This window comes from Antechinus flavipes, chromosome 1 (assembly GCF_016432865.1).
Source record: "Antechinus flavipes isolate AdamAnt ecotype Samford, QLD, Australia chromosome 1, AdamAnt_v2, whole genome shotgun sequence".
NCBI lineage: Eukaryota > Metazoa > Chordata > Mammalia > Dasyuromorphia > Dasyuridae > Antechinus > Antechinus flavipes.
In genome coordinates, this window is record NC_067398.1 from 297,622,836 (window position 1) to 297,636,901 (window position 14,066).

Sequence of the window (14,066 nt, forward strand, 5' to 3'; positions counted from 1 at the left end):
CTAATGGTACTACATATGAATGGTGTGGTGGTGGCTGATAGAAAAACTATGTTTCTTGGTGCCAATTCTTATGTCAAAATTAGTACAATCAACAGAGATTTGATACATATTTTGTTGCATTTCAGCTTCAGATGTTGCATTGAGTTCACAATCATCTGTGAACAACAAAAAAAGAAAAATCATGCACCAACTCTCCTTTCATGTTAGTCTTGGTTTAATTAATTTATAATCTGGATAGTAACTGACTTTGATGCCATATTTGTCCTTGTTGAAGGCATCTGACAGAGAAAATATGCTAAAAAGCATGGGAGCAAGCACACAGCCTTGCTTCACTGCATTGATGACTGGGAAAATGAGAAACCATTGTCCATTATCCAGAACTGGGCAAACATGCCAAGATGAAATCAATATTTAATACATGTGAACTTCTCTGAACAATTAATTTCATCATTAATTTCTAATGTTGATTAAAACAAGTCAAATCTTTTCTACATGAGAGCTCTCAAAACCTTGAAGACATTTAACATCTCTAAACAAAGCATTCCCATTTCTTTTAATGATGCCATCTTTACTTTGATTTTGAGTGCCTTCAAAATCTTGAACCCCTCACTTTGGATATGCTTTTTCTTGTTAATTTTCTTCTTAAACTCTAGTGTCTAAAACTGAACATAATATACTGGATGTGTTCTGACTGAAAGAAACGACTTTGAAACTATGAACTCTATTTAGACAGTACTAAAACAACTAAAATTATTTTTAGCTTTTATGATTTTTTTGGGGGGAGGAACAAGGCAATTGGAGGTTAAGTGACTTGCCCAGGGTCACACAGCTAGTAAAGAGTAAGTGTCTGAGGCCACATTTGAATTCAGGTTCTCTGAACTCCAAGACCCATATTCTATCCACTGCACCTTCTAGCTGCTCCTTATGATATATTTTTGTCTGATGATTACTATGGTAAACAATTCTCTTATATTCAATTTGCAATTCATTAAATTATCCTAACTGCTTTCTAATCACACCTCTCTCAACTTTTAATTGCACAGTAGATTTTTTTAATGCAAGTGTAGGACTTATTACAAAACTACAATAAATTTAATCTTATAATATTCAACTCATTGTTCTAGCCTATATGTATGTATGTATATATACCCATAATGTGTGCATATGTACAAATACACATATAAAATACACATATATATATACAGATATACATAGAAAGTTTTGCATACTAATTCCATTATCTTACATATCGGCCAATTTGGTAAGCATTCAATTACAATCATTGATAAAAATATTGGACAGGACAGGGGAAAGAAAAAATTAATATTTTCCATATTAATATTTATCATTTATTTTCCATCTTTTCAATGTCAATAAATACAATCAGTTCTGACATCACCATCATCCAACCCACATCATTCTTTTTTTTTGCCATAGTTATTATGGGATACTTTGCCAAATGTTTGATTAAAATTCAGACATATTCTGTTTATAACATTCCTTTAATATGCCACTCTAACAATCCTCCCAAAAAAGTTAGTGGAAGCAACTCTGGTCCTCTTTATTCTTAATGAACCTATGTTGGTGCTCAGTGATCATTAGCTAACTTTCTAAGCACTCACAAACCATCCCTTTAACAATGGATTCTAGAATATTACCAGAAAACAAATATATACAAATTTATCTGTTGATACAAATGAGTTTTTTCCCTGAAGTCACTGAATCAAAGCATAAAATTTACATATGTACAATATATATTAACAATGTGTAAGGGACATTGAGCAACAAAACATGTTATGTCCAAACATATGGTTCTCTAAAAGAGTTTTATGTAAATGAATATTTCTTTGATTGCCGTTTTAGGAAAAGTTTAAGCATACATTAAATACTAACTCAATGGAAATATTTTTTAATTTTCTTTTTTTTTTCTTTTAAATTTGTTTACTTAATATTTTTCCCAATTACATTTAAAACATTTTTTTACATTTGTTTTTAAAACTTTTGAATTCTAAGTTCTCTCTTGTCCCCATTTCCAACCCCCATTAAGAAATCATATATGGGGGCAGCTAGGTAGTATACCAGCCCTGAAGTCAGGAGGACCTGAGTTAAAATCTGGCCTCAGACACTTAACATTTCTTAGCTGTGTGATCCTGAGCAAGTCACTTAGCCCCAATTGCTTCAGAAAAAAAAAAGAAAGAAAAAAGAAAGAAATCATATATGAAGTAATGCAAAATATTTCCATAAAAGTCATGTTGTAAAAAAACAAAAAACAAACAAACAAAAAAAAACATAGATCTCCTAACCTAATTTTAAAAAAAAGCCTCAAAAAAAAAATAAAGTGAGAGAGAGAGAATGTGTCAATCTGTATTCAAACACAATGAATTTCTTTTCTGAGTATGATAGGATTTTTCATCATAAGTTCTTCAGAGTAATTGTGGATCATAATACTGCTAAGAATAGCAAAGTCATTTACAACTGGTCATCCCAAAACATTGCTAATACTTTATATACTGTATATTTTACTTTGCTTGAGTTCATGGAGGACTTTCTAGGTTTTTGTTTTTGCTTTTCAAGAGCATCCTGCTCATTACAATGGAAACATTTTCATGGAAATAATATGGTCCAAGTACCCTAAATTCATGTTAAGATAGAAATGAAAGAATCTAGTTGAATGCATATTACATGTAGCCAATCAACTATCTTTCTCAAGTATTGAAGGTCTCAAAAGAATCTTTGGTCAGAAGATAAGAACAAGCATTTCTCAATGGAAGAAATTCAGGAAATTAATAGACATAAAAAATACTTTGAAGCACTAATAATTAGATAAATAAAAAACAAAACAGTTCTGATGTTCTATTTCATATCCATCAGATTGAAATTGATGACAAAAGAAGATAATGATAAATATTAAAGGTACTGTGGAAAAACAGGCACATTAATACAATGATGATAGAGTTGTGAATCAGTACAGCTGTTCCATTCTGGAAAACAATTTGCAATTATTCTTCAAAAACAGTAAACTCCACTACCAGACCCATAGTATAAATGAAAGTAAAATTATTACACAATAAGAAATGATGAAATGAATGATTTCAGAAAAATAGTTTAGAAAAAAAAAGATTTGCATGTATTGATGCAAAATAAAGTGTACAGAACAAGTGGTAAAAATAACATTATAAAGAAAAATTGTTTGAAAAACTTTAGAATTCAGACCAAAGAAGTGACTAACCATGACTTCAATAGACCAGAAATGAAGCGTGCTATCCACCTTCTGAGGGAAAGATGATGGACAAAGGTGCAGGATAAAATATGCATTTTGAGACTTGGCAAAATTATGGATTTGTTTTTCTCAACTATATTACAAGAATTATGTTTTTATTTATCTATTTGCAAGATTTGGGGGATTTCAATAAGGGAGCAGAGATACTGTTGCTGAAAAAAAGAAAAAAAAACAAGAGAGATTCTTTAAACAATTTTAATGCACATAAAAGAAAATTTCAGAAGAAGATATAGATAAACTGAATAACTTTGAAAGCAACAAGTTGAATTTATTAAATATTTCTGTGTGTTTTAAAACAAATTATATAAAATAGATTCACAGTTTCATATAAAGTATATTCTTTTTTTCATAAGGAAATGTTCTTTCATTTTTATATTTATTAAATTAAAAATAAAAATGCTTAAAGTGAAGCATTTTAATTTTTTTTTAATTGTAAACTACATGAAAGCAAGAAATGAGCCATACAGCTTCCTATGTTTGCCAGCAACTGGCATAGTATTCTGCAGAGGTTTAATAAATGTTTAATTCAATTTAAGAAGGGGACAAGTCTTTGGTGAGTGTTAAATTGTTGCTGAATTCTTTATTAAGTGCTTAAGGTAACCAGATACTAACCAGATTCTGTTTTTCTGACTAAAAAAGGATGCATATAATCTGAATGAAATTACAAGAAGGCAGAGCTGACATTCCACACTGAATATTTAAGATCCTGCTTTGTGCTGTTATCAAATTAGTTTAACACACTCTTTTTCAGCCTCTGTATGCTCATTCACACATGACTTCTCCCATATCAACATTTCCTTCTCTTCTCTCTTTTGAAAAAAAATTATTTTATTTTTTAATTTATGGAATAAAACAAGATTTTCCATAGCATAATACAACAAAAAAGATGATTGTGTATGAAACTGCAAATCTATGTGCAACTTGCCATTCCTTTCAAATATACAACAAAATTATCATGTAAATTTTTTCCCTTTTTTTTCTTCCCTGTTCCCCTTCTGCCTTTAAGATAACTACCATTAGATACAAATAGGGGTGTGTGTGTGTGTGTGTGTGTGTGTGTGTGTGTGTGTGTGTGTATGAGTGTGTGAGAGTGTTGAAGGATTAGTACCTCTGGGTGAGAGGTACCAAGCCCTTTACATGGTTTCTTTCCATCTTTGGTGTCCACCTAATCTATCTAACTCTCACCTGTGACTTGGAATCTATGAGCAACTTGCTATTCCTTTCAAATATACAACAAAATTATTATGTAATTTTTTTCCCTTTTTTTCTTCCCTATTCCCTTTACACCTTTGAGATGGCTACCATTAGACACAAATAGGGGTGTGTGTGTGTATGTGTGTGTATGTGTGTGTGTGGTGTGTGGGTGAGTGGGTGTGGGTGTGGGTGTGTGAGTGTGTCAGAGTGTTGAAAGACTAGGACCTCTGGGTGAGGATTACCGAGCCCTTTACAAGGTTTCTTTCTATCTTTTGTGTCTTCCTAATCCATCTAACTCTCACCTGTGATTTCAAGAAGCTATAGCATGTACAGTGGCAACATTCTGGTAAACCATCTTAGCAAGCAGGCTAAATGCAGTTGAGGGCAACCAAGAGATCGCAAACCTTTTGGTCAGTTAGGAAGCATGTCTACTCCAAGCATATAAAGATTTCTCCTGATGAAATGAGCAGATGAAAACAATTTGTTCCAATGGCCTTGAATGCAGGTGAAGTAGGTGTTGTGGAGCACTTAGAGCTTGGTTAGATATCAAAAACACCAAGATCATTCACTGCATCTTGAGTCATCACCAGTCATCTTGACTCGGTCCTGCCACTGTGTAATGGTGAGAACTTCCTGCAGCTCTGCCTCACTTAAATCCAATTTATGCAGGAATCAAAACATATCATCATACCATTTTACCATTTTTACCCTCAAAGTCCTATGGTAATGGGCAAATGATGAAGCAGTGGGTGTGGATACACTGGGAGCTATAATCACAACCCTCCACACAGGCATTCCAAGCCATAGAATCATTTCACTGGAAGCAGCAGTGGAATTTGGAAGCCTCCTGGGTGTCTGAGAAGCTTTTAAAAGATTTCTCTGTTTACTTCCATGTATGAGGAAGGGACTAGAAAAGGTATCCTATACACTGGGACATATATAACTTGTATAGAACTTGCCATCTGGGGGAGGGGGTGAGGAGAGGGAGGGGAAAAGTCAGAACAGAAGTGAGTACAAGAGATAATGTAGAAAAAATTACCCAGGTATGGGCTCTGTCAATAAAAAATTATTTAAAAATAAAAAGAAAGAAAGAAAGAAAAGGTATCCTAAAAATTGTCTGCTTAGCCAACCCTGTCCTGATTACTATGATCAAGACACTAAAAATGTACAAAAACTTCTGAAAAGTTGATTCACTCACCATCAGTACATGGCATATGCATACACTTATAGACAAACAAAATCCAATAGATCCTGGAACAGCTGTTGTTTCAAGAAAACTCAACAGGTATCATATCCAAATAGCAACTCTGAACTAACAAATGAAGACCTGCTTATTGAAGTAGGAGATGGATATATATTTTTCTAGAGTGGCTGCAGTGAAATGGAGAGTTGTGAAGCTGGTGTAGATTTTGTAATAAAAACTAATGTAGTAAACAAGCTCACATGCTTTCCTAAAGGAATGAATGACAGGCTCATGACAATACATGACTATTGGAATTAGCCTGAATCCCCTCATTGTTGAAAACAGCCATGTCCATCAGAGTTGATCATCACATAATCTTGTTCTCTTGATTCTATTCATTTCACTTAGCATCAGTTCATGTAACTTTCTACAAGGCCTTTCTGAAATCATCCTGCTGATCATTTCTTATAGAACAATAATATTCCATAACATTCATATACCATAACTTATTCAGCCATTCTTCAACTGATTGGTATCCACAGTTTCCAGTTCCTTGCCACTGCAAAAAAAGATTGCTATAAACATTTTTACACATGCGAGTCCCTTTCCCTTTTTTTTTTTAATCTCTTTGGGATAAAGGCCCAGTAGAGACACTGCTGGATCAAAGGTATATCCCAGTTCTTAGTGTTCTCTCCACCTTTGAGTTTTATTGTTTTAGAATTATGTGTATATTTGTTATAGTAGTTGGGAAAATTTTATTTTTTTAGGGACAAAAACATTTCATTTTTCTTTTTGAATCTCCGGTATCTAATTGAGTGCCTGGCATGTTATAAATGCTTAATAAATATTTGTTAAAGAATGCTGTTTTGTATCTGGACTCAGAAGACTTGAGTTTAACTATTTGCTAGCTGTTTGGGCAATTCACTCAACCTCTTCTTGATCTCAGTGTCTTCTTCTGTTAAGAGAAAAGTTCCAGGGCAGAAAAAAGTATTTCTGGTCACTCGTAGAGCATAAAAGCTGTAATCACACTTCTTCTTAGATCATATGATATTGAAAGAATCAAAAATCTATTGACACACAGAACTATCTCTGAAAACAGTAGCAAAAATCCCTGAAACTTTGGATACCACCTCCACCCAGGAAATAGAACCCAACTTTGATATGAAATTAAAATTCTAGAAAGTGGTTGAGAAAAGGAACAAACATAAAGAACAACAAAAGGATCCTAACTATATAAAGTAACTATCATGACAGAAAAGACCAAAACACAAATTCAGAGGACCATAAAAGCAAAATAACTACATGCAAAGCCCTCAAAAAGAAATGTAAATGGTCCAACAGATTTAAAAAGAATTCCTGGAAGAGCTCAAAAAGACTTTTTAAAATTCAGTAAAAAAAAAAAAAAAAAAAAAGATAGAAGGGGAAATGGAAAAATAAATGATAGTGATTAAAATAAAATCATTTTTAAAAAGATTTAAGAGCTTGGTAAAGAAGCAAACCCCTTTAAAACACCTTAAAATCTTAACACCTTAAAAGAAGAAAAAAAAAAAAAAAAAAAAAAAAAAAAAGGAGAATTGACCAAATAGCAAAAGAGGCAAAAAAAAAAAAAAAAAAAAAAAAAACACTACCAAGAAGAATTCTTTAAAAAACAAAATACACCTTTAAACCCCTTTAAAAAAAAAAAGAATTGACCAAATGGCAAAAGAGGCACAAAAATCCACTACCAAGAATAATTTATTAAAAAGAAAAATAGACCAAATGAGAAAAGAGGGTCAAAAACTTATTGGGGGAAAAAAGAGGTCAAAATAGCACTTAAAGTACAAAAACTCACTAAAAATGATTCTGCAAAAAAAATTAGGGTTGGCCAAGTAGAAGCTAATAAATTTATGACATCAAGAAACAATCAAAATCAAAAGAATTTTTTTAAAAAAAGAAGAAAATGTGAACTATCTCATTGGAAGAAAAAAGAACTGGCCCACAAAATAGATCAAGGAGAGTTAATTTAATAATTGGCGGACTACCTGAAAGTCATAATCCAAAAGAGTATAGACATCCTCTTTTAAGAAATGATCAAAGGAAAACTTCCCCAATATCTTAGGCCACCCACCTGAAAAAGATCCCAAAATAAAAATTTTCAGGCATATGATAGTCAAATTCCAGAGTTTCCAGTCAAGAACAAAATATTGAAAGCAGCCAGGAAGAAACAATTCAAATATTATAGTACTATAGTCAGGATATCAAAAGATTTAAAGGACAATAAAGCTTGAAATATTATATTCTGGAGGGCAAAGGAGCTGGGATTACAACCAAAAATAACCTACCCAGAAAAACTGAGTAATTCTTCAGAGGAAAAAAAAATGATATTTAATGAAATCAAGGACTTCTAAGCATTCCTAATGAAAAGACTAGAGCTGAATAGAAAATTTGATTTTCAAATACAAGATTCAAGAGAAGCATTAAAAAGAGAAATTATAAGGAATTCAATAAAGTTAAACTGTTTGCATTCCTACACAGGAGAATGACACTTGTAAATCCTAAGAACTTTATCATTATTAAGGTAGGTAGAAGAAGTATATATAGGCAGAGAACATGAGTGTGAGTTGACTATGATGAGATAATAAAAAAAATTAAATTAAATTAAGAGTAAGAAAATGGAATATAATGGGGAAGAAAAGAGAGGTAGAATGGGGGTAAATATCTCAATGGAACAGTGATGACAGGAAAAGCTTTTACAGTGGAGGGAAAGAGTGGGTAGTATCAGGAAATGCTTGATCCACATTCTCATTAGAACTAGCTCAAAGAGGGAATAAAATATGCATTCAGTAAGTATTAAAATCTATCTTACCCTACAAAAAGTGGGGAACAAGGAAAATGAAAGAGGAGAGGAAATTTGTGGGATGTTGTGTTCAGAAACAAAACATTTTTGAGGTGGGACAGGGTGAAAGGAAAAAGAGAAAGATTTTTTAAAAGTAGAAAAATAATTTGGCGAAAGATATAGAGTTAATAATTATAATTGTAGGGGGTGGAGCTAGGATAGTGGAGAACAGACATGACTTTCTGTGAACTCCTCTGAGCTTCTTCAAACCAACAGCAGATTAAGCCTCTGAACTTTTCAGAAAAAGATATTTTGGAAAAACTTCAGAACAGGTCTGTTTCAATCGGGGAGGGGCACAGTCTGTCAAGCCCAAGCTATAGAGTAGAGAGCTTGGGGCAAGGAGCTGGGGCAGGAAGCCAGAGTATTGCAGTATCCAAGTACTGGGAATCTTCTGTGAGCCTCTTAGGTTACTCTGTCCTGGTTACAAGTGGGTGGTTTAGCAGATTTTCTGTAAAACACCTAAAAGCAAATATAAAAGGCAAATTGTAAGCCACTGAGCCCCAGAAGAACACAAGCCTGGATATGATTGCAATTACCCAGGACCAGAAGTCAATTAGCATAACTGCCTCAGGACAACTAAAGCGACTGTTGCCTCTTTAACTTAAGAATAGACTTCAACCTTTTTTTTTTTTTTTTTTTAAAGAGCAAAAATGCAAAAAGAACTCTGACCATAGACAGCTTTTATGGAAGAGAACAGACCTCAAACCCTGTGGTTCCTAAAGGTAAATCAATGCTAGATGAAGCCCCAAAAGCAGATATGAGCTGGTCCCCATTTTATAAGGCTTTCTTGGAAGATTTCAAAAAGTATCTTAAAAGAGAGAAGAAAAATGGGGAAAGGAAATGAAATCTTTGCAAGAGGGCATGGAAAAGGAAAAATAGAAATTATATGAAGAAAATTCCTTTTAAAATAGATTTGATGAAATGAAAAAAGCATATAACTCCTTATAAAATAGATATGAAAAAGAAATCAATTCGTTGAAAAACAAAATTTGTGAAATGGTAATTATAACTATGAATATGAATGGTATGAACTCATCCATAAAATAGAAGCAGATAGCAGAGTGGATTAAAAACAAGATCCTACAATATGTTGCTTGCAAGAAATACACTCAACATAGAAAAAAAAAAAAAACAGACAAGGAGTAGAAACTACTGTGTTTCTTTCTTTTTAAATGTACTTTTATTTTTTTTCTATTGGGATTGAATGACTTGCCTAGGATTACCAGCTAGTAAGTATTAAGTGTTTGAGGTCACATTTGAACTCAGGTCCTCCTGAATTCAGGGTCTGTGCTCTATCCACTGCACTAGCTACCTTAAAATATTGAGTTTCAATTGAACTTTAAAAAAAATAAAAAAGAAAGGGTAGTAAGCATGATCTCATACAAAGCAAAAGTTAAAATAGATTTAATTAAAACAGATAAAAACAGGAAAAGTACATTTTGCTAAAAGATACCATAGACAACTGAGTTCTAATCTGGCCTCAAGACACTTACTAGCTGTATGATTCTGGGCTAGTCACTTAACCCTGTTTGTCTTAATTTCTTTTTCTGTAAAATAATCTAGAAACAAAATGGCAAAGCATTCCAGTATCTCTTCCAAATGAGGTCATGGAAAGTCAGACACATCTATAAATAATTGAACAATAAAAAACATAGACAATGAGGTACTATCTTCACTAAATATTATGACCCAAATGATATATCCAAATTATTAAAGAGAAAATTAAATGAAGCAGAAAAGGAAATAGACCACCAAACCTCTGCTAGTAGGGGATCTCAACTTTCCCATCTAGGAACTAACTAGATCTAATAAAAAAATAAACAAGAGAATAAGTAGATGAATAGAATTTTAGAAAAGTTACATATGATAGACCTTGGAAGAACATTGAATGGGAATAGAAAAGAATATACTTTTTCTCCATGGTTCATGTCACTTACATAAAAATTGAACATGTAAAAAGCAGAAAAACATCCATTTCAAATCACAATGCAATTTAAAAAATACATTCAATAAAGGGTCATGGAAATATATTAAAAATTAATTGAAAACTAACCAATCTAATACTAAAGAATGTGTGGATCAAAGAACAGGTCATAAAAATAATCAATAATTTCATGAAATAAGATATATATATATATATATATATATATCCCTAAATGCTTATAGCAATAAAATAGAAAAAAGAGCAAATCAATCAAGCATGACACTTAAAAAAAATTCTAGAAAAAAAACAAATTTAAAATTCCAAATTAATCACAAGATGAAAATTTCAAAAAACAAAGGAGAGAGCAATAAAATTGAAAGTAAGAAAATCATTGAACTAATAAATAAAACTAGAAGTTAGTTTTATTTTTAAATCAATTATTTTATTGATTTTTACCTATTTTGATTTATTAATTTTAGTATTAATTAATAAAATATAGCTATAATGGTTAATAAATTATTAATTTAGTATTAATTATATCAAATTCATATTGATTTATCTATTTTGATAAACCATTAGTTGATTCGATTTTTTAAAAAAGATGAAAATGAAACTACCAGTATCAAAAATGAAAAGGAGAAATCCACTAGCATTGAAGGGTGAATTAAAGCAATTATTAGAAGACATTTTGGCCAATTTTATGCAATTCAATCTAACAATCTAAGTGAAAAGGATGAATATTTACAAAACTATAAATTGCCCAGATTTAGAGAAGAAAAAATAGAATATTTAAATAATCCCATTTTAGAAAAAGATATTGAAGAAACCATTAATCAGCTACCAAAGAAAAAATTTCAAAAATCAGATGGTAAATTCTACCAAAATAAACTCTACTAAACATTTTAAAACAATTAACCATATGACAAAAGAGGTTTTTTTTAAAGAGTCCTACCAGATTCCCTTTATGACAGAAATATTATTCTGATACCTAAGCCAGAAAGAGCAAAAACAGAGTGAAAAACTGAAGATCAATTTCTCTGATAAATGTTGATACAAAAGTTTAAATAAAAGACTAGCATGGAGATTATAACAATATATCACAAAGATGGTCACTATATATATCACACTATGGTCAAGTGGTATTTATACCATAAATAAAGAACCAGCTCCATATTAGAAAAAATATCAGCATAATTGACCATTTCAATAACAAAAATCATATGATTTTATCAATAGATGCAGAAAACACTTTTGACAAAACATAACATCAATTCCTAATAAAATGCTAGAAAGCATGGGAATAAATAGAACTTTCCTTAAAAGGATACGTGATATCTATCTAAAACCATCTGTGATGGGGATAAGCTAGAAACCTTTCCAATAAAATCAAGCATGAAGCAGAGATCCCCATTATGATCACTATTATTGTACTAGAACTATAGCAATGAGAGGAGAAAGTAATGATAGGAATTATAATAAGCAATGAGGAAAATAAAAATGACTCTTTGCAAAGGATATGATGGTATATTTAGAGAATCAATTAATTGAAATAACAACTTCAACAAAGTCTCAGGATATAAAATAAACTCACATTAATCATCACTATTACTATGTATTATGAACTAAGACTCCCAAAAAAGAAAAAAAAATTCAGCATAAGGAATATAAAATATTTCAGAATCTACTTACCAAGACAAACCAAGGAACTATATGAACACAATTATAAAATGCTTCATACAAATAAAATCATACCTAAACAACTGGAAAAATGTGAAGTGCTCACAAGTCAATATAATAAAAATGACAATTTTATTTAAATTAATTTATTTATTCAGTGCCATCAAAATCAAAATATAATTATTTTATAGAGCTAAGAAAAATAATAACAAAATTTGCCTAGTGGACAAAAGGTCAAAAATATCAAGAAAACTGATTTTTAAAATGTAAAGGAAGGTAGCCTAGCTGTACCAGATATCAAATTGCATTACAAAACAGTAATCATCAAAATAATCTGGTACTGGCTATGAAATAGAGTGGCAAACTAGTCAAATAAGTTGAATATGTAATACCCAATAATAAATGACCACAGTAATCTAATGTTTAAGCTTTTGGGGAAAAAACCTCATTATCTGACAAAAATTCCTGTGAAAACAGGAAAGCAGTTTGACAGAAACTAGCTATAGACCAATATCTCACACCATATATGCCAAAGTCAAAATGGTTACATAATACATTAAGGTATTGCCATATGCAAATTAAGGGAGCAAAGTTTTCATGTTAGATCTATGGATAAAGGAGTAACTAATGAGCAAAAAAGAGACCAAAATCATTATGGACTGCAAAAATGATTATTTTTATTAAATTTTAAAAGTTTCACACAAACAGAATAATACATCCAAGATTAGAAAGAAAGCAGGAAATGGAGGAAAAATTACAGCAAGTTTCTCTGACAAAGGCCTTCGTACTCAATATATAGAGAATTAAACTAAATGTATAAGAATATGGACCATTCTCTAATTGATAAATGGTCAAAGTTTTCAAAAGAAATAAAAGCTATCTATATTTATATGAAAAAGTATTATAAATTATTATTGATTAGAGAAATGCAAGTTAAAATAACTCTGAGATACCCCTTTGCACCTATTAGCTTGGCTAAAATGACAGAAAAAGAAAATGACAAATATTGGAGGGAATGTGAAAAAACTGAGATAGAAGTACATGTTGTTAGAATTATGAATTGATCCAACCATTCTGAAGAGCAATTTGGAAACATGTCCAAAGGGCTATCATACTGTTCATATCTTCTGACCCAGCAATATCAGACTAGGTTTATATCCCAAAGAGATTCTTGAAAAGGAAAAAGACCTTCATGTACAAAAATATTTATAGGAGCTCTTTCTATAATGGCAAAGAATTTTTGGTGAGACACCTACCAATTGAGGAGTGGTTGAACATGCTATGGTATATGTTTGTGAAGGAATATCATTGTACTATCAGAAATGATGAACAAGAAAAGTTCAGAAAAACCTCAAAAGATATGTGAATTAATGCAAAGTGAAGTAAGCAGGACCAGCATTGTACACAGTAACAACAATACTATATGATGATCATCTGTGAATGACTTAACTATTCTCAGCAAAAAACAAGCAAACAAAAATGATCCAAAACAATTCCAAAAGAACTTATAAATGCAATCCCCCTCCAGATAAGGAACTGAGTCAAAATGCAGGAAAAAAAATACATTTTTACATCTTTTTTTAAATTTCCTAGTTTTTTTTTTTTTTTTTTGGGGGGGGGGAGGGTGAGGGAGTGGAAGATCTGTGTTAGTGTTGTTTTTTTTTTTTTTTTTAACCACATAGCTAATATGGAAATATGTTTTGTATTCCTGCACATGGGATCTATATCAAATTGTCTTCTCAAAGTGATTTTAAGAAGGGAAGGAGGAAGAGAATTTGAAACTCAAAAATTTTTTAAATTTCTTTTATATTTAATTAGAAAATAAACAAATTTTAAAATTCATCTAAGAGCCTTCTCAGGTCAAATACAATTTTCCATATGAAGTCTTTCGTGAACTTCCCTTTTCCCTCTCTCTAACTACTATTGCCTTCTG